The sequence below is a fragment of the Centruroides sculpturatus genome, unplaced genomic scaffold, assembly GCF_000671375.1.
Source record: "Centruroides sculpturatus isolate CEXI.00-Female unplaced genomic scaffold, Cexi_2.0 scaffold1768, whole genome shotgun sequence".
Taxonomy (NCBI): domain Eukaryota; kingdom Metazoa; phylum Arthropoda; class Arachnida; order Scorpiones; family Buthidae; genus Centruroides; species Centruroides sculpturatus.
In genome coordinates this window covers 9,407-34,300 of record NW_019385929.1, presented here as the reverse complement: position 1 = coordinate 34,300, position 24,894 = coordinate 9,407, and the positions used below count along the sequence as shown (strand labels likewise).

The 24,894-nt window shown below is 27.0% G+C and overlaps 1 protein-coding gene across 1 annotated transcript in view; it reads right to left on the bottom strand.

Moving 5' to 3' along the window:
* The window catches only part of LOC111612626, a 98,190-nt gene extending 76,267 nt beyond the window's left edge, over window positions 1–21,923 (bottom strand). The window contains exons 1-2 of the mRNA XM_023353869.1: window positions 21,518–21,923; window positions 1,092–1,395 (exon numbers count right to left, since the gene is read on the bottom strand). The gene's annotated coding sequence lies outside the window, so the exon portion shown is untranslated. The remainder of the gene's footprint in view (window positions 1–1,091; window positions 1,396–21,517) is intronic.
* Between the last annotated feature and the right edge of the window lie 2,971 nt (window positions 21,924–24,894).

Here is a 24,894-nt window from a genome sequence, read left to right as displayed (position 1 = left end):
CAATGATTAGATGGAAGTAAGTAAGATGTAATGGTATTCTCAACCTTCCAACATTACAGATAACAAATTTACTTTTATTTGCAAGTGCACTACCTTGTTTGTTGAAATGAACAAGCATCTTGTATCTTGAAACATTATTCATATCTAGTGTTTTAAAATATTACATCCCATTGTTTTTCAGATAAAAAAAATGCCAAGTAGTAAATTTAGTATCAAGAAACCATAAATATTCCAAGGTACTGTACAATAGCTTCTCCTATAATTAAATATGGTGTTAATATTTAGGTTTTATAGCATGTTCATTTTTTAATATTTAGTAGCAATTATTATCTTTCCTAGAATTTGAATTAAAACTATATCATATAAATTACTTGCATAATCACAATTTTCTAAAAAATAATTACAAAATTATTTTACATCAAACTTTTTCTGATATTATAATTAGTTACTGAAAAAGATTTAAAAATACTGTATATAAGTTACATGCAAAAAATTAAATAAAAGTTGTGGAAGAAATAATTCAGAATATTTTGAATGGTTAAAAGCACTGATTACAAACAGAGACGTTTATAAGAATATGAAGTGTTTTGAACTAGTTCAGCTGTTTTGGATATGTTTTCATAACAAACTAATCACCAGATGATGGATGACTAAGAAATACAAACTATCAGGATCTAATGAAATTAATCCAAAGTACTATAATCGAATCTACAGTATATGTTATTTGTCAACAATTAATTGTTTTGACTTATCGGTTGTAGCCTAAAAATTTACTATTTTCATATAATATATAACATAATATTGCATACCCATATAAACTGTAATACTGTATAGTCCTCAAAGTTACTACTACTACTACCACTACCACAAAAGGGGAAAAAAATGCACGATTTTAGGTAAGAATACTCGATTTATAACACTTAATAAGCATTACAAATTCTTAAATACTGTATAGGTTTAATTCTATATAAATAAATAAAGTGCAATTTATTATACTAAGAAATTTAAAACGTTGTCAAAATAAATAAATACAGAAACTAATTATTTAAAAAATTTTCTCGTTCTCTATAATACAAAAATATTTAACTTACGGAAAACCTTGGACTTATCAGAAATACGTGCAAAACTTTAATTGATTTGAGAATCACCACGTGTTTCATGAATCATATTCTTCATATACAATACAGAGTATAACTATATGACTGTAAACCTTCGATCGTTTTACCGCATATGTTATTCTTCGAAACGCATTTACTCGCTATATCCAACTGAAGAAAAAACTTGCGAAAATGAGAAAAAACAATCCGTTCGATTAGTCATCCAGTATAATTTTACAGAAGAGGTCGATCTGATGATACATGTGCTTACGTACATCTAGTTAAGACTTTTTAAATCCTGTCGAAAAACAAAAAGTAACCCCATTAACTACTTTTAAATATCAGAAATTTACTTACATAAACTGCTTAGTTATAAACAAAACACTTCCACGTGAACGTTATTGCTGGTATGACTCAGCGACGTTATAATAAATTTTCGATCAATAAATGCAATTAATGAATAATTAAATTTATATTCGAGCACCAAAATCGTGGTTCTTCCGCGACATTTAAATTCTCTTCGAATAGATTTATTTAGTCTATAATTTATTAAAAAAAATTACACGGAAATGAACTTTAATTTACGATGAACCATTGCGTAATATCTAAAATCACAATACGAATTTTTCCGGAAATGGATATCCGTTACAGTTGCATATCCTGTGCGCAAATGAGAGAGAAAATTAAGCTAATGTAGTAAATAATATAACAAAAAATGATGATACCGAATAAATAAGTAAACAGACAGACATACTCGGAACTAAAACGCAACTGTAGAATGCAAAAAACAATGATAAACATATGGCAGAAGAGAGAGTGCTCGATTTCGAGTAGACCAACGTTCCGCATGAGTCGAAGATATTACTTTCGATTTAATTAATTATCAAACAGATAATTTTAATTACTCAAAGATAATCTTTATCAAAAAGTCGTTAAATTTATGACAAAATAAATTTTAAAAATTTAAATTCTTTTTGTATAAAAATGTACCATTTTTTTACTGTAAATATACCATTTTTGTTGCATTTTTACCATTAAAAATACCATTTTTCTAAAAAAATATATAGTATATTTACAGTCTCGAATCGATTTAAATTTTATTTTTACAAAATGAGTATCCAAAAACGATAAAACTGTCATTCGTTAGCGGCGAGATTTAATTTTAAACCGATTTGAATGTTACGTTACCAATGACGAGCGTAAAAAGCTAGATATATGTTTTAATTTCTAGTGAGAATATAGCTATAGCTAATGCTCGTGAGAAAACGTTTTAAATAAGAAATGTTAATCGAACAGTTGAATAACAGTACAGTCTTCATTCTGTCTTAACTATATCGTTGGGGTAAATTTCTTTCATTCTCCGAGATTTAGTCTATTCAATGCAATTTCTGTCATATAGTCAACTTGAAATCTTTTCAACTGTTATAACCACATTATATTATTATACAATTAAACTTTTTTCCAGCTGACTTTGAATAATTGCAGTAGCCTATATATTCAAAATGGATTCAGTACTGTATGTTAAAATCTTTTTGGATTATTTTTTGTTTAGATCACTTTCAAAAATTCATTAGTTCTGACCAATGCTTTTTTCCAGATCAGCAAGGGGAAATTTTTCTTGAATCTCTTAGAAGAGTTCGTTGTTATTTTTAAAAGAATAACAAACAATTTTTATATAATTAAGAACAAAAATCAATGTTTTCTAAAAATAAAAATGTTCCTAAATATATATATATATATAAAATTTTCTCTCTGAAATTAAGATATATAACTTTTTTAAAACCTACGTTTTTATATATCATTCTGATGTTGAATATTAAAGCGTCTCGAGCAAATTAATGTCGTAGTGAAAAATAATCCATTATTAATTCTTATTACTGACAATAACTATAGGAAGCACTTTTTATTTTCTCGCCAATAATCGATACATTAAAACTGATTAAAAGGCTTTCTAAAGGATTCTAAACAATACTTCGTCGACACGATTCAGCATTTTGAAAAACGGGAATTTCCACTATGGCCACTTAAACACGCTCAGATTTATCAATTATACTCTTTGTGCTTATTTGATTCGCGAAGTCTAGCTACTCCTAGGAAATAAACATCTTTTCTCGAATGAAATTCAAAACACAACGATCTTGATTTATTTTAGAGACTGATCCCAGCACATTTTTCGTGAAATAGTGAAAATCTTAATAAATGTGTCTGGAAAATATAACGGGACTTCAACTTCAGGAAATCCCAGCCGTTCTCTAAAAATAACATTATGGAGAATTTGACTTGATTTATCTATAAAGACATTCTGTTTCCAGACATCGTCTGTAATGGAAATAAAATAAAAGTGATTTAAAACATAACGATTTAAATTCTTTACAGAATTACGTGAAGTTTACGTGACTATAACCGATCTTCGCGTGATGTAGAACGACTGTATTTATTCCACGTTGTAGATATATTAGGTAAAGTATCTTTAAAACAAAACAAAAAAAAAATGGAAGAAATTTCCACCCGTTTCGTGGAGTTGATTTTTATGCAAATTTTTGTTTCGGGATATTTAAATAGTTATATTTATCAAAACTCTTTTTTTTTTGTTTAAAAAAATTACTATTGGATAAAAACTACAATTACATATATATCACTATACGAATTACTGTGTAATTAGTATTAACGAATGAACGTCATTCCGAATCACGTGATTTGTTATAAAGAAGGTCAACAAGTCATGATATAAGAATGAAGACAAGCTAACCAATGGATAGATAAATGGCGTCATAGGCGGAACACGCTAAATTTGATTAAATAAAACTTACTAAACAAATCAAAATGCCGCTCAAATCGAAAAACATTAAAGGAACAGAAAACTCCCTACAAACCGGTTGGTAATCAGAAAATGAAATTTTGGTTTTTCTTTAATTAGAAAGCCATTTGTTTATATTTAAAGCATATTTCATATTTATGATAGACGGATAATTTTCGATAACACTTGCGTGTCTATATAAGGATTTGATTAAATTTTCCTAACCCTCAAGGCTTAGGTATATTCCTCGTAAAATCATAATGATTCATTTAAACACAATCACTATCTTAAAAATTGTTAAGAACTTATCCGATTTAGAGAATAAATTAATAATTTAATTCAAAGTAGGTCTAAACGATGAAGGAATTAAAACTAACTGAATTATCAAAAATCCTCTATTTTGTCGGAAAAGCGAAATTTCAATATTGATCTGATCACATATTCTCCGAAAGCGAGATTATATTGTGTCATTCGGCCTCGTAACACGAATATTTTCACTAAATCACGCAATTTCTGGATCCAATCCCGAGAAACTTTTGCCTATACAACAAAATCGAAGTTAACGATGGACATACGGGAATACTTTCATACTAATTTCTGTACAAAAGTCTCCCAGTTATTTTTGAAACGAAAATGGCAGTCTACAATTAGAAAAAGCTGACAAGGATTCTTGCACGACTCAACTTTATGTAAATTATGAATGCCAGTAATGTATGACTTGTTACGAGATTTTATTTTAAAATAATTTTATTATTTTTTGCGGCACAACTTATTTTTAGAAAGTAGCAGTGAGTTTTTTAAAGAGATTATAAATGCTAATAATGAATAAAACTTTCATTAAGTTTAACCCACTCGAGATATGACTTGACCTCTTCTATATCTCCATTTCTTGACCTTAACTAACAAAATTCAACAGCTTATTGGGGAATAATTCTTCAATACAAGAACATGGTTTCAACAAGATGGTGCCACTTGTCACACATCAAATGAATCAATTGAAGCCGTAAAGGAGTTATTCCCCAATAAACTGATTTAGCGAAAAGTTGATGTTAACTGGCCACCGCGCATTCCAGACCTGAGTCCTCTGGACTGTTTCTAATGGGGATTTCTTAAAGAGAGGGTGTACGAAAATAAGCCGAGAACATTAACTCAATTAAAGCATAATATCACAGCAGAAATGGCATCGGTATCTCAGGCTTTGTGTCAACGTGTACTGAGAAATCTTCGCTCCAGATTAGAAGAGTGACAGGAGCGTAACGGACGCCATTTAGATAACATAGTTTTTAGTAAATAATTTTCCAACAACCATAGATTGAAAATAAAAACAAAACTTTCTTTGAACATTTTTTTATCTTTAATTTATTTTACTTTTAAACTGCACTCACCCTTTCTGGACACTCTGTATAATGAAAAATAAACGCCCACACAACACACAATTTTGTAAGGATTTTTGTTTACATTTATGAGCTAGAATGTCAAAAATATTACATATATTGTATACACTTTCATTACTTTGTTAAATAAGACAGAAATTAATTTGAAATAAGTTTTTCTTTACGATGTAGACTGCTCTTTACGATATATTTATGTAATTAATATACGTTAAGTAATATTTGCATTTTTGAATGTGTAACGCTAATATAATTAAATCATTTTATCACAATAGTTGATACGTTTCTTTAACATCGAACTATCATTTTTCGATTGAATAACTTTAAAAAATAGATAACCTACGCATCGAACAGCAAGAATATCATCAGTTCATTCCTACGTGCTCCAAAGCTTCACTTGTTGATAAATTTGGCAATTTCTATATTTGTATATAACTGTTGAATTCGATTGTTGGCTATTGTTGGGAGAATCGCCCAGTAATGAGTCCGAGAGGCCTATTTTGCGGGGTCGACCGGAAGTCGAGGGATGGAGTCGGCGTTTCCGACAGCTACCCAAACCCCTCAGGAAGTCATCGAGACCGAAGCACACTGACCAGAATCTTAACTCCATCCCTGTATAATGGCAATTTTTTTCATTTCTAAATTTAATAAGAAAGTTATAAAATTCATTACTCAAAGTTGGAACGAAATAATCGACGTCACAAAAACATATAAATTGGGTGAAATAAATTACGAAAAATATTCAGCTTTGTTTCGCAAATTGTCAATGTTTATTAAATTTCGTACATTTTTAAAGAGGAGAAAGTGGTTAAAAATAAAACGCATTCGTTCCTCAACGAAATTATTTAAAAGCCTTTGAAGAAGAAATGAAAATAGCCTTCTGCATTGGATTCAAAAAAGACCAATAAAATTTTACGATGCTAAATAGTTACTAACAATATTTAGGAATTAAATATTAAACAGGTTTTAATATTAATCGAAAAAACTTTCAAAAACGACAATACAACCCATATTGAAACAATGCGTAATTTAACGGAAGGGAAAGAGAATCGTTTTAAAAATAACTCTTTAAATTGTATTGTATTCATTAAATTCATTTAAGTTAACTTTGATTAATAACGTGAATATTTGATGCCTATGATATCGTTCGTGTATCGAATTTCAAGCATTGGACTATTGCCAAACTTCGATTTAGTCTACTGATTCTACTGACAGTCGATAATCACCTAACAATGACTAAAGCAATATTACAGGACGATGGAAACATTTAAAATTCGCATATTCTTTATTAATTAAAAACTGTTTTAAAAACTATATTAAATGTTAACGATTGGTTTTCTCTTCGTCCGACGATTGAATAAAAATTAGAAAAATTGCAAATGCATATTTAGTAAATTAAATTTTTAAATCGGTAATTCATAATAAACGTAAAGAAAACAGAAAATTTTTATAATTTTAACTTTATTAAGTATGTTACTTTAAGACAATACAGACAAAATTTCAAAAAATTCTCAAACGAGCTTATCAAAACATAGAATTTCTGTGAAAATTGAAACGGTACCAGTAAATTGCCTTAAAATTTTATTTTATTTCGTTTAGAAACATGTGTATGAATAATTAAATTTACTTGATGTATTTATCAATATATCTAGTTTTAATTTTTTTAAAACGACATTAGTAACATATTATTTTTATTGATTATTTTAACTCTCTAATATTTATTGTAGTAATTGCATTTAAAATAAATTATATAGAATACGAAGTAAATTAAAGTAAAAAAGAAGAAAAGCGCATTTTAAATGTGAGATAAGAATAAGTCAGTTTTAAAGACTGAACATCTGTTACCTAAGTCTAAAGTCAAAGATTTTATACAATAATTTTGCAGAATTGTTTTGTATTCTTCTTACGTTATCAACTATTCGAACTATTTCGCTACAATTTGGTTTAAAAAAACTAATTATTCTTTAACTGTTTACCTATTTAATCAATAATCAGTGCGCATTTGTATTACTTGTTAACCAAATTTTGACGGCGTTGTTTGACCATCAATAATGTTATTTTTATCTTAAAAGTTTTTAAAAATTAAACATACAGTCTAATAAATAATATTGTTATTATCTCCGCAATTTAAAATAATCGACAATTTTACTATAAAGTTGCAAAAAAAAATTTTTCGAGTGCAGAAAAATGAAATGTTAATACGATACGCAACTTCCCTGTCGAGCAGAACATCATTGCAGAGAAGCCATACTACTGCAAATGGAAGCGTTCGATGTTAAAAATGTCACTTCGCTTCTGTTTTCTAGTATAATCTGTTTAAATAATAAATTACACGCCGTCATTAGTTTTGTCACATTTTCATTTTCTCTTAAAAATGTAGCAATATTGTTAAGCAAACGAATTCGTTCCACGTTTGCACCATTAAACCTTACGGCTCTTAAACTCGAGTGCCTTTTTTAAAAAGAATTATCGTCGGTGACGTTAATATACTAAGAACATTAGTGCTTAATGTGCAAAAACTATTGTAGTTCGTCCATTTGTACATCCACGCAAATGGGACCGTTCTCTGCAATGAAATCAATTAAATCGGACAGAAAGTTGTCTGCTCTAAACATCCGTTTAATAAGATTTTTAAAATATATAAAGTTTTTCAAAATTATACAGTAAACTTTATGCATATGTTTTGTTTCGAACGTAACGCAACAATTAATACTTAATTTTCTAAGATTTAAACACGTTATCTCTACATAAAAAGTATATTTTCTTTCTAAATTTTTGACTTCGTATCTTAAATGTTCGAGTGAACACAATATATGTTCCCATCGATTGAATTTTTAAAATGAAAAAGAGAAAGCAAACTAATTTTTATAGATTATCCTTTATGACAAATAATTAATTTTGCTATAAAGTATGATAGAATGTGTGATAATTGGTGATAATTATTTTTATGTTTTCAGTCACACATGCACAAATATAATTTACAAGAATTACTTTAAGATGAAATATCTTTAATTTGAAAATACTTCATTATAATACATTTCTATATTAAATATCTCAATTACTAAATTGAGATAAATTGAAAGAAGGGGAGTAAATTGGAGATAAATAAATTAATTGAGGGCAATAAATTCGTCGACTGAATTCACCGTCGCGACATATTTTTCATCATGCTAAAGTAATGCTTCAAATAAAAAGTCATTTAAAATTAATTACTAATGATAGATTACACTTGTACTTTTCTCATAATTTTCTTAAAAACATCGATAGAATTGCAAAGTATAAATAGATGTTTATTTTATTTTTTATCGTTAAACTTTACTTATTTTTAATTTTAAAAAATCACCTAATATATCACATTTATGATTACAGTTTATATGAGTAAATGGATATTTTTAGTCATCTGTTTTTATTCACCACCACTCAATACCGTGAGATGCATGAGGCGATATCTTACACTTGGATGGAGAGAGAGAGATCCCAAAACATCCTACTTCCATATATGATGTTATGTGACCGAAAATAATCGAAAAAAAGTTATTTTCTTTATATAAAATATATATATATAAAACAATGTGATACAGCAATCGCAGTATAGAGACATCGTAAATATAACATACGAGACACTGAAGATAAAAAATTATCTCACAAGTCAGAAAATAACTTAAAATATATCTGGACAAATATAGATTTTGATAAATATACTGCAATAATTAAAAATTATCGTTTCGAGACATTAATCTACAGAAGTTACCGAGGTTTTTTTTAAAGAAAAGGCTTAACATCGATGCGAATTTATATGAGTGTAATTTAAGTATTTACGAAATGTAATCCAAAAATTTATTTCCTTGATTGAATAGAAATTTCAATACTTAAAAATGTAAAATTTAAAGCATTCCTTTTATTGCGAATTAAACTATGGGCTAGAATTAATACAAATCTTAATAACGTATTTAGCAGATTAAGAATAGAGAGAATCTTTTAACACATGGTTCTACGACTTTTTAGAAGTACGTAATAAGGTTTTTTCGAAGTCATTCTATCTCCAATTTCACGCTGTGTAGCGCTACACCTGTTATTCTACAGTATAAAGTACGTATTAACATGGAATTCATCTACTTTGATTTTTTGTTAATAATTCGAAGAACTACAGTACTTACATTTGCCTGTAGTTCAATAAATAAAACTGTAATAATCATTATTATCTATTAAAGAAAGTTATTTAAAAAAATAACCATTTTTACTAATACTCAATTCTTTCTTTACTAAAAACAAATATTTTCTGTAATAAATAATTTTTAGAAACAAACACTTATTCCTCTGACAGAAATTTTTTAATATTATGATATTAATCATTTAAATGAGGAAATCTGATCGAACGTTATAAAAAGTATTTCATTTTCAATAACTTCCTTTTCTTTTTAGAAGGAAAAAAAATTAGAAACTTTTGTTCTTTTGTCTTTAGGCTTTTGTTTGTAGCAAGAAGGGGAGGAAAATAAAGAAACTTCAAATAGACGGGCGACGGAAACGATGTTTTAAAGATAGGAAGTGGGAAGTGGCTGTCCGGTGCCATTACCCACCAATCCCACCGGTCCAATGTTGATAACGAACAAAACCAATGAAAATATAAACTCATTTGAGATTTATTTAGGATTTATTTGGAATTGAAGTTTTCGACAGCTATTTTCTAACGAGTTTACTTGAATAACTAATTAGTTATAACTTTATTAAAAAAGATAACTAAGCAAATTTTTAATTTACACGTAAAATGATTTAAAAATCATTTAAATTTAAAAAAATGTCAATAATCATGCCACTCGGCAATTTTGACACTGAACTTGTACGTGGGAAATCATTAAAATCATTCCTACATTCATAACGATTATACTTAAGAAAAATTTAAATGTTTTCTATTATATTTAAGGAATAGATTTTATAGAAGTTAATACATTGAAGTAGTTTTATAGTCGTCGATGCGTATGTACGAAGTTCAAAATCGCAGTTATGAAGCGATAAGACTGGTTATCTGGCAAAAATCTTCGTCCAACGAATGGAAAATTCATAAATCTATTTCTTTAAATTTATGTCAAATTTTCGTCTATAAGAATCATTTTAAAACCAGGAAAGTTTCGAAAACGGCAGGAACCGGATTCGTTGATCAGATATAATATTATGTTAAGAGGAAGACATTTTAAAATTAAATTCTATAGCTTACGATTTACGTTTAGTATTTTAATTATCCTCGACGGTTTTGCTCTGTCCAAATCCTATAAGTTATTGTGAATAATCTTCCTTTAATTCCGGTCGATTGTTTCCACCTTTTGTGACTCATCGACTTGGCAGCGTAACGTCCACGTGGTTTACCTAGTTTCCACTAGAAATTCAATAAAATACTTCGTTACGTATCGACGTTACAATTTGATATCGATTGTCGCGCTGTTCCTTCATTAATCACTTTTAGCAAAACTTCTTAACGTTAAATTAGTTTGCATTCGCTATTAAATAATTAGTCTATGTTGATCGTAACTAAATGCAGTCATATAATGCTTTTAAATATATAGTCGTGGGTTCCACTTAAAAGTAAATTATAATTGCTTAATAATTTTAAAATAAAGCTGTGTTCTCAGTTTTGACATATGAAAAGATTCATTAGTCATCATTCCAACGTATCGAACTTAAGCAAGGTTCGATAAATACAAAAAGACGGCTTCAATGTATAGATACATCAAAAATGCTCAGATTTATGAATGTAGAATAATATAACAGAACTTACAATAGTTTAGCGATAAAATAGTTAAGCATAGTTTCGGTTTAAGTCAAAATGCGAAGCAAATGGTATTGACGTTTCGATAGAATGGATTAATTTGAAAATTTCCCAAAAACACGTTATTTTTATTCCCAAAATAGTTTCAAAATATATTCTAATTCTTTGTAAACACTTAAATCTATTAATAAAGTATTAAACAAGCACTTATATTCCATATACGTTTCTTATATATTTTGAGCCTTCATCAGTGGCGCCCGTACAGTACATTGGGACATTTGGAGCATGTGCCCCCTTTGTCCTTTTCTTAATCCCACAGGGAGCTCTAAGGTTTTATTTTATTTTTAAATTAGTTACTCTTTTTTATCACAGAAAAATTTTTACTGACGACAAAATTAAAATAAAAATATTTGTTATTAACCGAAAATTTTTTCTATAGGGTCATTATAGTTCGGTCCTATAGAAGCGCACCTATTTGATTAACCAGAGTTTGATATATGCGTAGCACATATATACACACTGTATATTTTATATAATATTCATACGATGCCCTTTTTTATAGCTTGTGCCCCATTTTTATAATCTGCGGGTGCTGCTGGTCGACATAAACAAATGCAATATATGAACACTTACCTGCTAGATTTTTCATAATTCTGAAAAAATTTAATTTTGTATATTATCGAAATAATGAGGAAAGACCATTCTTAAATACACCGTAGACAGATCGCTATCGCAGCAGGACTATATTTTATTCTGGATCAAACCGAACTCCGTTTTATTCGATGAAAAAAATTTCGAATTAAAAATGTTCAAACAAGCAGTATCGATTTCCTTTCGATGCAAAAGCAATTTGATAATATTAGGTAAGTATATGTATATATAAATATTCCTTCTAGCCCTATCAGCATTAAGGAATCAATATTCCTAAATGCAGCTTTGGAAATAACATATCATATATACTGTATAACAGAGATTATACTGTAGTAGTAATTTCTTGAAAGTTTTCGATGTCGGATTTAAGTTTTCGGACTATCCAAAGGATCAGTTATGACATGTAAAATTAACGTAGGATGGAACTTTCTTAACTGTTTCCGCCCTGCGGGCACTAAACACGAGTGCCCACAACGAGGGGCCAGAAAGGGCAATTAACCCTCTTGAGATTTACTTTATACTTTCTTTTTTCTTTTGTTTTTTTCAAATAACATTTTTATAAAGCAACATATAGTTTATAAGAATTCACTTATTTTAATAATCGCTACACTGAAGCAACTACAGTCTTCTGATGACGAGATAGTCCCTTTTAATTTTACGTAAAGCCACATTCAGGAACTTTACTATTTAAAGTCCACATTTCATAGAATAGTTATAGTTTTTGCTTATTTTTTACATGTTTATCGTTCATTCTCATGAAGACAGACGATGATAACGTAAGTAGAAACAAACCTATTTATGAAACATGATTTTAGTAATCGATTCATCCTTTAACTGGTTGAAATCGTTTATGCTTTGTTGAATCAAAATCCTGCGGGTGCCCTTAGTACTAAGAGAACCGTTTAATCGTATTCATCGAGGGTTCGATGGAGACTTACAGAATAAATGTTATGAATGGAGGGCATTGTTTTGAAAAGGACACTGCCGATGTATTTGAATAGGCTCGAAGGAAAAAAATAATAAAAAGAATTACTAATTACATTTTTACTTAATTTTCACAGTAATTCTTGAACGTTTTGTAAAACAAAGAGATGACATTTTTTTCAAAGTCAAAATGCAGGATAGCCATATGGCTCTTACAGTATCTAAAAAGAGGACATATTTTCCTTTTAGATACCATATGGTAAGTATTTCGGCTAGACTCACAAAGAGGACGACCGGATGGCGAGGGACGAGCTTCCCTCATATCCGGATTAACCCATCCGTGAAAATTTCTAAGCCAGCGCAGATTCGAACTCTAATCTCCTTCAAGGTGATTTCTTTACCGTCCCGTTCATTCGATCGTCCATAGGATAAAATCAGAATTCGCCACTTCTCAATCCAGTTGATTTGAATTTGTTTACGACGGTCCACCGTAAAATAGATAGAATTGTCAACCTCAATTTAGGTCATTAAAAGTTGATACACACGGATGGAATAAACTCCGAATCCGAACAATCTGCAAAAGAGGTCGAGAAGTCTGGATCGAATTCGAACTCGGATCCCGCTGCTATCTTATCGATAATTTATTCAATGACAAACGAAAAGTCGCCACTGACTATTTAAAAGTAAAAAAAAAAATTGTAATACCAAATTTTAAGGTAAAGCTACCGCAGAACTGATGTGTTGCTGTGTCACAAAAATTGGAAACATTCCAATTTCCGTCATCCTTACACCAGAAAGTGAAAATTTTGGCAAATTTCCATTTTCTGAAGATTTTGACATCTTAAATATAGGTTGAATTGAGAATACTAAACATCCGTTCGATTAAAACAACTGAAATTTTAGGAAGCCGTTCCATAACCCGACGTATTGCAATATTAAGTTGATCTCCGCTCTAAAATTTGGTATTACATATCGACTTTTCGAAATAAATTTTTTTAATTATTATTTTTTTCCCGCTGGATAGAATTCATATGTATAATAAAATGGTAAAATTGATAACACATGTAAATATTTTTTATGTATAAATAGATATTTTATCAAAACAATGATCCACAAATTAAAAAAAAAGTCGAATATCGAAAACAAAACTTATATTAAGAAGTAAAACTCTTCACTTTTCAAGGTCCGTTTGATAAGTATGAAAAACAGGCCATTCAATCAGCCTATTATCTAATTATTAAAATAAAGATTATTATTAATATGATGAGAGAAATATATGAAATTGTTACAAAAGTCGTAAAAACAAACTGTTTTTAAATCTTCCCTAATCATATTTAAAATTATAATGTCTCAAAACATTTTTATTAAGAATTTTGAAAACTTGTTAAGAGAAAACAACATATATACCGTACATGTCTCTTCTGATGCTTATTTTATATCATATATTCTGGATATCAAATAAATACATATATCTAAGTACTGTACATTTATCAAATATTCTTTCCACTTTAAAATAAACTGTATGTATGCACAGTATATATGATAATTTTATAAAAGATGAGTGGTATATTTTGCTTTCCAAGAATTTCATATCAAACAGTATCAAAATTTATTATCATTATTTAAATTTGTTGATAATAATAAAATTGCACAACTATAAATACATTTTTAATAATGATATATTATCATTAAATTTTCAATAAATAATATCAAATTCCAAGTATATTCAAAAGCATCCTGGTCATATATTTTTTCCAAATTTAAATCAACAATAACTTGCTAACATTAATGGTATCCTAATAAAATGCCTAACTAGTTAATGATTAGCAGATTTTGTTACTTTTAATCGTTTACTTGTTATAAAATCATAAATTAAAATTAAAATGCAATTAATTCATTAATTTTATTATTACAAAATTACAAAAAGCATGATCTACAAAAAAAGACTAAAATATTAAGTTCAGTTTTTGAATACTTGGAGAATTTTGAACAAAAATTTTAGCACATAATTCCTTTGATTTCCACTGTAATAGCACATATGCAAAATTTGTCACAACATAAATCTGTGTGTTGATCCCTTCAATCATTGTTTCAATAAATTAATTTTCAATATAACTAAAAATTTAAATCATAGTAATAAGTATAAAATTATTAAATTAGAGAATATTAATTTAATGTAAAAAAAATATCCTGCTTAAATATTTTTCTATAAAAATTAACCAATTTAAATTGTTAATTTTAAACTTATTTCACATAAGATATTTTCAAAGTAAAATCAGAAAAATACCTATTGAATAGCATGATATTCAAATGCCAACATTCAAATGCTGACACTAATGTCCAAATAGAATTAAAAGTCACTATTAGTGACATAATCCCCAAAAATGTGGATTGGTTCAGAAATATTCCTTATCTTTTAAAATGTGAACATTTATTTTCTATTTTCAGAATTATATTTCTATTTCATTATCTTATATTACATTACTAGAATAACTTTAAAAATGAAATGAAACTGCATATTTTTTTTTACAAATATAAATAATAATATTGAAGTAGATTAATTGAAAATGCAGTTAGACTAATAAACATAAATACACATTAAATAAGAAAATAAAATGTTTCCTTCCACTAAACAAAAGAGGAAAAACATAATTTTTACAGTATTTAAATTAAATTAAGCATCTATTAATGTATATCAAAATTCTAATGAAAATTAGCTAATGATATTATTTTAAATAATTCCTCATAGATGTTTTACTATTTTATTTATTAAAGATGCATAATTATCTGAAAAAAAAAAATAATTTTAGACCAAATGAAATGCAAACAACACAGAGGAAAAAAACTTTCTATATACAATTTTTTTTGTCTATCACTTGCATTCCATTAGATTAAATTACAATTTATTGAATAAAACAGCAAACTACTTATAATTAATTAATTTAAAATAATATCAATAGCTTATTATTTTGTATAAAGCTTCCAAATCATGTTACAAACATAATAATTTGATTGCTTAGTGAAAAGCATAGAAAACACAAATTTCTTATTTTTTCTCCTTAAAAGTGTTTACAAGTTAGCCAATATGTGAAAATAAAACTGTATATAAATAAAAAAAATAAAACCAAAAGTATTAACTGAGACCAAAACTGGTCCATCAAATATTTTTGATTTCCTAAAGGAAGCAGTTTTGTTTTTCTATATATCAAAAAACAAAACTGCTTCCTTTATTATTATTAAATAAATAAATAAATCAGAAATGAAATGATAAAAATTTNATATATATATATTTATTTATTTATTTATTTAATAATATAATTATAGCTTGAGAATTAACTTAGGTAATTTTGATTTTCTATAGAGCAGAAAATCTCATATTATAGAGACTGAATAAAATCTTATTTCTAAATTTGCCATTTTCTAATTTACTGATATGTGAATGTGGATATAACTCCTTATTTTTATGAAGAGATGTATCGTATTTTTACACAACACCAAATCTCATTCAAGAAGTCTAAAAACTTAACTGACTGAAGTATTTTTGGGAGGCATTCTTTCCATCTTCAGCAAAATCATACAACACGACTTAAAGCAATGGCCATAGCTACTGTAGAAACCTATACAACTACAGATTTTTAGTACTTTTGAGCACATTTAACCTCCAACTCAGTCTCTTCAATTTTCCACAGCAATATAAAATTCAAATTCTCCAACCAATCATAGTGCATTGGCAATTGGAAGAACCTGATAAATATAAGATAGCAGTGGTAGAAACTTAGTTAAAACAGCTTATGAGTATTGTAATGGAAAGGGTGATTTAATTAAAGAGGGAATTAAGTAGAGCAAGTCAACAGTTTACAAAAACAGGAATTCTGAAGAAAATAGTTCAGATAGTAAGAAGTGGAACTAGACAGATAGAATGAGGTAATGGAAAATGAAGGTGGTGAGAAGGGAAAAAGGAAGAAAAAATTTAGATGAAAGAATGGTTGGTAAGGTTGATAATATGACTACTTAGAAAGCATTAAGTAGAGATGTGAGGCAATATGATGGATGGTTTGTGTTGGGTCAGGTGTTTTCCACGTGTGAAAACCTAACGACAAGGGTTCAATCTGGAACCAATCAGATTACACCTACGTGTGGGCACGCGATTTGGGGATGTCTTTTGTTCGGGTCAGTCAGACGAGCAGGACATGACCGGTGTCCAGTCCGACCGTTATAACAGTTTCTTTGTTATATATTAAACGGTGATCTATGATTAGAGATCTTTACACCTTAAGAACCTAATAGTTTGTGTTTAAAAAAAATAACACAGTATACAACATGGTGAGGAATGAGAAAGATCCATTTGAAAATATGCAATAGTCAGTGATATATGTGATAAGAACAGAAAGGTAGTGGTGGTGAGGTGTTATACATAGAATCTACTTTAAGGAACTTAAAGGAGCGGTTAAATGAACATAAGAGAGATGCATGTAAGGATAAGGTAATCAAAAGCATAGCACAAGAAGAATATGACATATAGGCAATAAGAAGTAATATGGGATAAAGCAAGAATAATCTATTAATACAGCGAAGACCTGTTTACAAATGTAAAAATAATAATAGATAAATACACATTTGTTTCAAGTATAGAGAATAATGTGGTAAATAAGGATGATGTCATATGTTATCAGAAATTTGGAGAGCTGTGATTAATAAGAGGAAAGAAGAAATAGTGAGAGCATTAGAAGTTAGATGTAAGGTTAAGAATGTGGAAGGGAAGTGATATAAGAATTCATGACAGCTATAGGAAATGAGTAATAATATGGTAGGATTGACTGGAGAGTTTAAATTTTATATTACTGCAGATAATTGAAGAAACTTGAGTTGGAGATTAATTTTAAGAAGTGTTTGAAACATTTGAACTTTGAAAATTTGTAGTTTTAGTTGTAGTTGTTACTTCAAGTTGTATTGTATGATTCTACTGAAGATGAGAAGAATGCCTCCAAAAAACTTTTCAAAAAGTTTTTATACTCCATGAGTGAGGTTTGGTATTGTGTATTTTAATAATGGACATGGAATTACTGTTTACTAATATCATAAAATTTAGTTTTTATTTTTGGTATCATACTGTTTTGTCTTAGTGCAGTATCTAAAATTCATTATATTTTTGAATCATTTATATTTTTCTATCAAATTACAAAGTGATTCAAATAGGATTTTACAACTTTGAAACATATAGAATTTTAATCAGAAAACTTATAGAATTACTTGAGGAATTAATTTATAGCAAAACACATCAAGTTTGTCTCATGTAGTAAAGAAATGTTGCATCAGATTGAGAAAGATGAGGCATACCTAGATAACATTACCTTCAGTGATGAGTCAACATTTCATCTGACTGGTAAAGTGAATATCTATAACTTGCATGGTTTAGATGCTCTGAAAATCCATAAACAACTGAAGAACATGTTCATGACAGTCAAGAAATTGAATTAAGATGGGATATTTCATGCATCACTAAATGTTTGAGATAAAACTTTAATGTGTTTTGCTATAAATTAATACTTCAACCAATTACTTAAGTCTTCTGATTAAAATTCTATATTCTTTCAAAGATGTAAAATCCTTTTTGAATCACTATGTATTACCTGATTTCAAAAGAATTATTTTTAGAATTATTTCAATCAATCAATGATTACAAATGATATATCCATTAACAAAACAAATATAACTCTCTGCAATTATTTTGAAATAAAAACATATAAAATGCATACAACTACAGTTGTAATCTAGATCATCAAAAAACAACTGTTATGAACAGTTTTAAAAATTTCTAATTTTAATTATTTAACTGTGTACTGTTTTCAAATTTTCTTTTCATTTTATTAAATCCAAGAATAAAGAACTTATCTAAAACTCACTTTTATTACTTTTTTCTTTTATTCTATACAAAACTGCATGCTACATTCATAATCCCATTTTCATTTACTTCTTAAGTTTCATCCCAAACAAAATATTGTATAATAAACAAGATTTATAATGTACCAGTACATGTTAGAAAATTAGAAATAAAGTCTCCAAATAATTATTATTTATTTTTATATATATTTATATATAAGAATAAATAAAGCTTTTGGAAATGAAAAACCTCATTATTAATTAATTTTAAATATTTAATTTGACATGACTTATTAAAATAGTATATTTTATAAATATTTTTACACATTACTCAAACAAAACATTTTGTCAGTCAAAAATGTTCATTTATTTATTTTATTTTAATTTTTTAACCTAAGTAATTATTAATGTTTTATCAATTAACAAATAACATTCTTTCAAATATGGTATGTTAAATATCATCATCTTTTTAGTCTTTGTACATTTTGGTAGATTTGTATTATTCTTAATTAAATTCATAAAATATTTCTAACAGTTCTCCAGCTATAAAATGAAGATAAATAAGTTATTGTAGCTGAATGTAAATATTTCATACAAATCAAAATGTAGCCATATTAATTATTGTATATTCAAATGGAGTAAATGAAAATATTACAGAAAAATATATATTTCTTTAGACTATACATACAAAATGAGTCAATTCCATTCTGTCCCTTCACACACTGTTCAAACAGCGTGTGAAAGAACAGAATGGAAAAATATGACAATTAAAAATATGAAATATATAATATACATTTATAAATTTGAAGTAAAAATATAATATTAAATCCATTGTCATTTGAATATTAAAATGCTAAAATAATTGTATTAATTATCCTACTTTGTCAAATACTAATGTATTTTATCCAAATAAATTATATCATGATGTAATTCTAGGTTATATTTTCATCTTTAAATTTATTTCTAAAAGATAAAAGATTACATAAGAATATTAAAAGTCTTTTATATAAATAAATGTAAAAATTTATTTTGTGATAGAGTTAAAAATTTTTTAATGTATTTAGAATGTTCTGATCAACTTATTAGGCAATATAAAATAATATAGCTGCATTGTTAGTTATACTCACTTTTAAAACTTCCCTCAAAATAAAATATTAATAAATGCAAATAAGTACCAAATCAGTTTTTCAGATGTTACTTTAGGTATGTTATGAGAAATCTAAATCTGATTCTGGAAAAGTGGGAGATTTTGAAGCAAAAGTATGAAAAATACATTTAGTAAAATTAATTTTTAGTTTCTGTATGTAGTAAAAATTATTCTTGTAAAAAAGGAATATTTTTTGAGAAAATAAACATGATCTCATAATTATATAAACAATGAAATATCTAATTCCTTGCAAAAATGCATACAGTATCAAAAACAAATATGAGAAAACATTTTATTTTAATTTCAATTGGAAAAAAATAATTCAGCACTTAGAAAATATAACTTAGTTTTACTTTGTTTTTCATAAACAGAGCATCTGTACAAATAACATTGTCCAAAAAATAATGACACAAATCAAAGAAAGATCTGTCAATCTAAATTAAGAGTTTCCCACTTAGATATTTTATGAAGAAATTTAAAAACTCTTAAAGTTTAGTGACATCTTATATAGAAACTGGCAAATTAAACAATAACAAATCTAAGAGTAATCTTTCAGCAGTTTCATTTTTTCATTGTTTAAAACAATGGAAAATCCATTAGATGCTTGGAAAATTTGTTCTGTTTCCCATATCCAATATAGTGTTTCTTGCACTTTAACATTAAAGTACAGTATTTTATAGCATGTGACATTATGAAAACTAATGTTTAAATGTTAAAAAAAAAAATTAATTTATAACTTCATTAAAATGTTTTCATTTGCAATTACTACATATCATTTTTAGCAACAATCTAATTTAACAAGAATATTGATAATTTTAATCTCACATTAAAAATAAACCTAATTAATAAATCTTATAGTATATAGTATTTATCCTTTAAACTAATATAAAGCAAGTATACACACTAGATATATTACATGTATTATTAGATATCTCTCTAAAAATATATATATTACAAGAATTATGATTATTGATCTATTTAAGGAAAAACACATGTACAATGAACTCTTTTTTTTTATGAAGAAAAACCTGGCAACATATTAAACAGGTATATTTTAATATAGTCATGAAGTTTAATACTTTAATCTGAAAATCAATTTATTTATATATATATTTTTTATTGTAACTAATTTAAATTTTCAAGTAATTCAAGTATAAATGTTTGTTTATATAGAAGCATAATACATCTTCTATAAGACTGTACATGCTATACAACACTAGAAATGATTAAATAGGATTTAAAATAGCAAATATACTAATAATTATTTCAGAAATATAATATTTATTTATTTTATTTATGAAATAAATTATTGGAAACAATTTAAACTTTACATAAAGAACTTTAATTATAAATCCTGATAAGTTTTTTATTTCATATTTTCAGAATAAATTTGCACTTTTATTATGAATCATTATAAGTAGTCAGCAACATTTATTTAGATCAAGATGATTGTATATTATTAATTAACGAAGGCTTTACCAAGACTTTATACTTGATTTTTGGTAGATCTGAACTCAAATTAGGTGAACCTATAACAATAATTGATAAAGCAGATGAAAAGAATTCTTATCATTCTTAACGATCGGCAATAAAAGGATTAGATAAATGATCAAACAATAGGAATTGGAGTAAGTGAAGTACATTTAACAGTTACTTAACTACATATATGATACATATTATATTGAAAAAGGCCACCTTTACCATTTTCTCGTTAACTTACTCATTTATAAGCGTTATAGAAGTGCTGTCATCAATAAGATCGATGAAAAAACCGAGAAAGTAATTAAAATCGTGGATAAAGCAGAGAAGAAACTAAAGTCGATAACAATAATAAAAGGAGGAGGATTAGGTTTAACCAATTTGACTTACTTGTTAGGAATCTTCCATTTCCACGTTTACAGCCAGGAATTCGGCTTTAACTATGTCGTGCATCTAAACATTATGAATGGAAAGACGTAACGAATATTCACTGGCACAAAAACAATCGCAAACGTCACCGGTTACTTAAAACGTACCTTTAAAAATCCCATTTCTTCGTTTCGTATAATTGGCCGAGACGACGAGTCGAACGGGAAAATAACCAATAGTCGTCGTTGATGTAAAGAACTTAAACCAATAGTGTGTATGAATTTCGAGTGTATATAAATATAAATGATATATTTTATTAACGATTTAATTTCGTAATTTCGATTTCGTTGTCTCTGTTATTAAGTGAACTTTTCGGACTATAACACACAATAATAAATATTTCCTTTAATCAACCGCTTCTCTCTAAGGAAAACGTCACAAGGAAACGTCACGCTCTAATTCATTGTAGAAAATATTTTACTCTTGAAATCTATGACGTATATCAAATGTTATATTTGATATACGTCATAGATTNCAAAACTTATATTAAGAAGTAAAACTCTTCACTTTTCAAGGTCCGTTTGATAAGTATGAAAAACAGGCCATTCAATCAGCCTATTATCTAATTATTAAAATAAAGATTATTATTAATATGATGAGAGAAATATATGAAATTGTTACAAAAGTCGTAAAAACAAACTGTTTTTAAATCTTCCCTAATCATATTTAAAATTATAATGTCTCAAAACATTTTTATTAAGAATTTTGAAAACTTGTTAAGAGAAAACAACATATATACCGTACATGTCTCTTCTGATGCTTATTTTATATCATATATTCTGGATATCAAATAAATACATATATCTAAGTACTGTACATTTATCAAATATTCTTTCCACTTTAAAATAAACTGTATGTATGCACAGTATATATGATAATTTTATAAAAGATGAGTGGTATATTTTGCTTTCCAAGAATTTCATATCAAACAGTATCAAAATTTATTATCATTATTTAAATTTGTTGATAATAATAAAATTGCACAACTATAAATACATTTTTAATAATGATATATTATCATTAAATTTTCAATAAATAATATCAAATTCCAAGTATATTCAAAAGCATCCTGGTCATATATTTTTTCCAAATTTAAATCAACAATAACTTGCTAACATTAATGGTATCCTAATAAAATGCCTAACTAGTTAATGATTAGCAGATTTTGTTACTTTTAATCGTTTACTTGTTATAAAATCATAAATTAAAATTAAAATGCAATTAATTCATTAATTTTATTATTACAAAATTACAAAAATCATGATCTACAAAAAAAGACTAAAATATTAAGTTCAGTTTTTGAATACTTGGAGAATTTTGAACAAAAATTTTAGCACATAATTCCTTTGATTTCCACTGTAATAGCACATATGCAAAATTTGTCACCACATAAATCTGTGTGTTGATCCCTTCAATCATTGTTTCAATAAATTAATTTTCAATATAACTAAAAATTTAAATCATAGTAATAAGTATAAAATTATTAAATTAGAGAATATTAATTTAATGTAAAAAAAATATCCTGCTTAAATATTTTTCTATAAAAATTAACCAATTTAAATTGTTAATTTTAAACTTATTTCACATAAGATATTTTCAAAGTAAAATCAGAAAAATACCTATTGAATAGCATGATATTCAAATGCCAACATTCAAATGCTGACACTAATGTCCAAATAGAATTAAAAGTCACTATTAGTGACATAATCCCCAAAAATGTGGATTGGTTCAGAAATATTCCTTATCTTTTAAAATGTGAACATTTATTTTCTATTTTCAGAATTATATTTCTATTTCATTATCTTATATTACATTACTAGAATAACTTTAAAAATGAAATGAAACTGCATATTTTTTTTTACAAATATAAATAATAATATTGAAGTAGATTAATTGAAAATGCAGTTAGACTAATAAACATAAATACACATTAAATAAGAAAATAAAATGTTTCCTTCCACTAAACAAAAGAGGAAAAACATAATTTTTACAGTATTTAAATTAAATTAAGCATCTATTAATGTATATCAAAATTCTAATGAAAATTAGCTAATGATATTATTTTAAATAATTCCTCATAGATGTTTTACTATTTTATTTATTAAAGATGCATAATTATCTGAAAAAAAAAAATAATTTTAGACCAAATGAAATGCAAACAACACAGAGGAAAAAAACTTTCTATATACAATTTTTTTTGTCTATCACTTGCATTCCATTAGATTAAATTACAATTTATTGAATAAAACAGCAAACTACTTATAATTAATTAATTTAAAATAATATCAATAGCTTATTATTTTGTATAAAGCTTCCAAATCATGTTACAAACATAATAATTTGATTGCTTAGTGAAAAGCATAGAAAACACAAATTTCTTATTTTTTCTCCTTAAAAGTGTTTACAAGTTAGCCAATATGTGAAAATAAAACTGTATATAAATAAAAAAAATAAAACCAAAAGTATTAACTGAGACCAAAACTGGTCCATCAAATATTTTTGATTTCCTAAAGGAAGCAGTTTTGTTTTTCTATATATCAAAAAACAAAACTGCTTCCTTTATTATTATTAAATAAATAAATAAATCAGAAATGAAATGATAAAAATTTTGTCATTTGATTTATTGTATTTTCAACAAAATGCATTTTGATACAAAAATAATTGCAGCGTAGATAGTTTCAGTTCAAACATTCCTAATTTTTTTCCTGTTTAGCTTACTTTATAATTACATCTATAATGAAACTTTTCTCAAAATCCTTTTGGGCCTACCAGTGGCTAAATGGTTCCATTTCCTTAACACTGGGAGTAAAGTTGTGGGTTCACGCCTTGCCAGGATGGGCTGGCCACATGGAGTTTTCTGGGTTTTCTCCATGTCTGTAAGGCCTGAATAGGGGCTAATTACTCTTAAAAAGACCTCTTGGAAGGCATCCCCCTAGACAGATCACCCAAGTGCTACATTGCCATAACTTAACAAACAAACAAACAATTACTAATAAATAAAACAAAAGAAATGAGGAAAAGTGAAATGTTTCAGATAATACCTTCTAAACTAAATACAAATTAAGTAATACATTTTCAAAAGAAACTACAAGAGGTATGGATTATGTATATGTATCAGGTCAGTCCATAAGTTCGTGCACATTTTTATCTACAAAAAAAGCAACAAAAAATTTTAATTAAATCTTATTTCAATCTATAATGTATTCACCATTATTTTGTACAATTTCTTGCCATCTTGATGGTAGCTTTTTAATCCTGTCTTTGTAAAATGATTTCGGTTTTGAATCAAAATATTCAGAAATAGCCTTTTTTACATTGTTCTCATCCTCAAAAGTTTT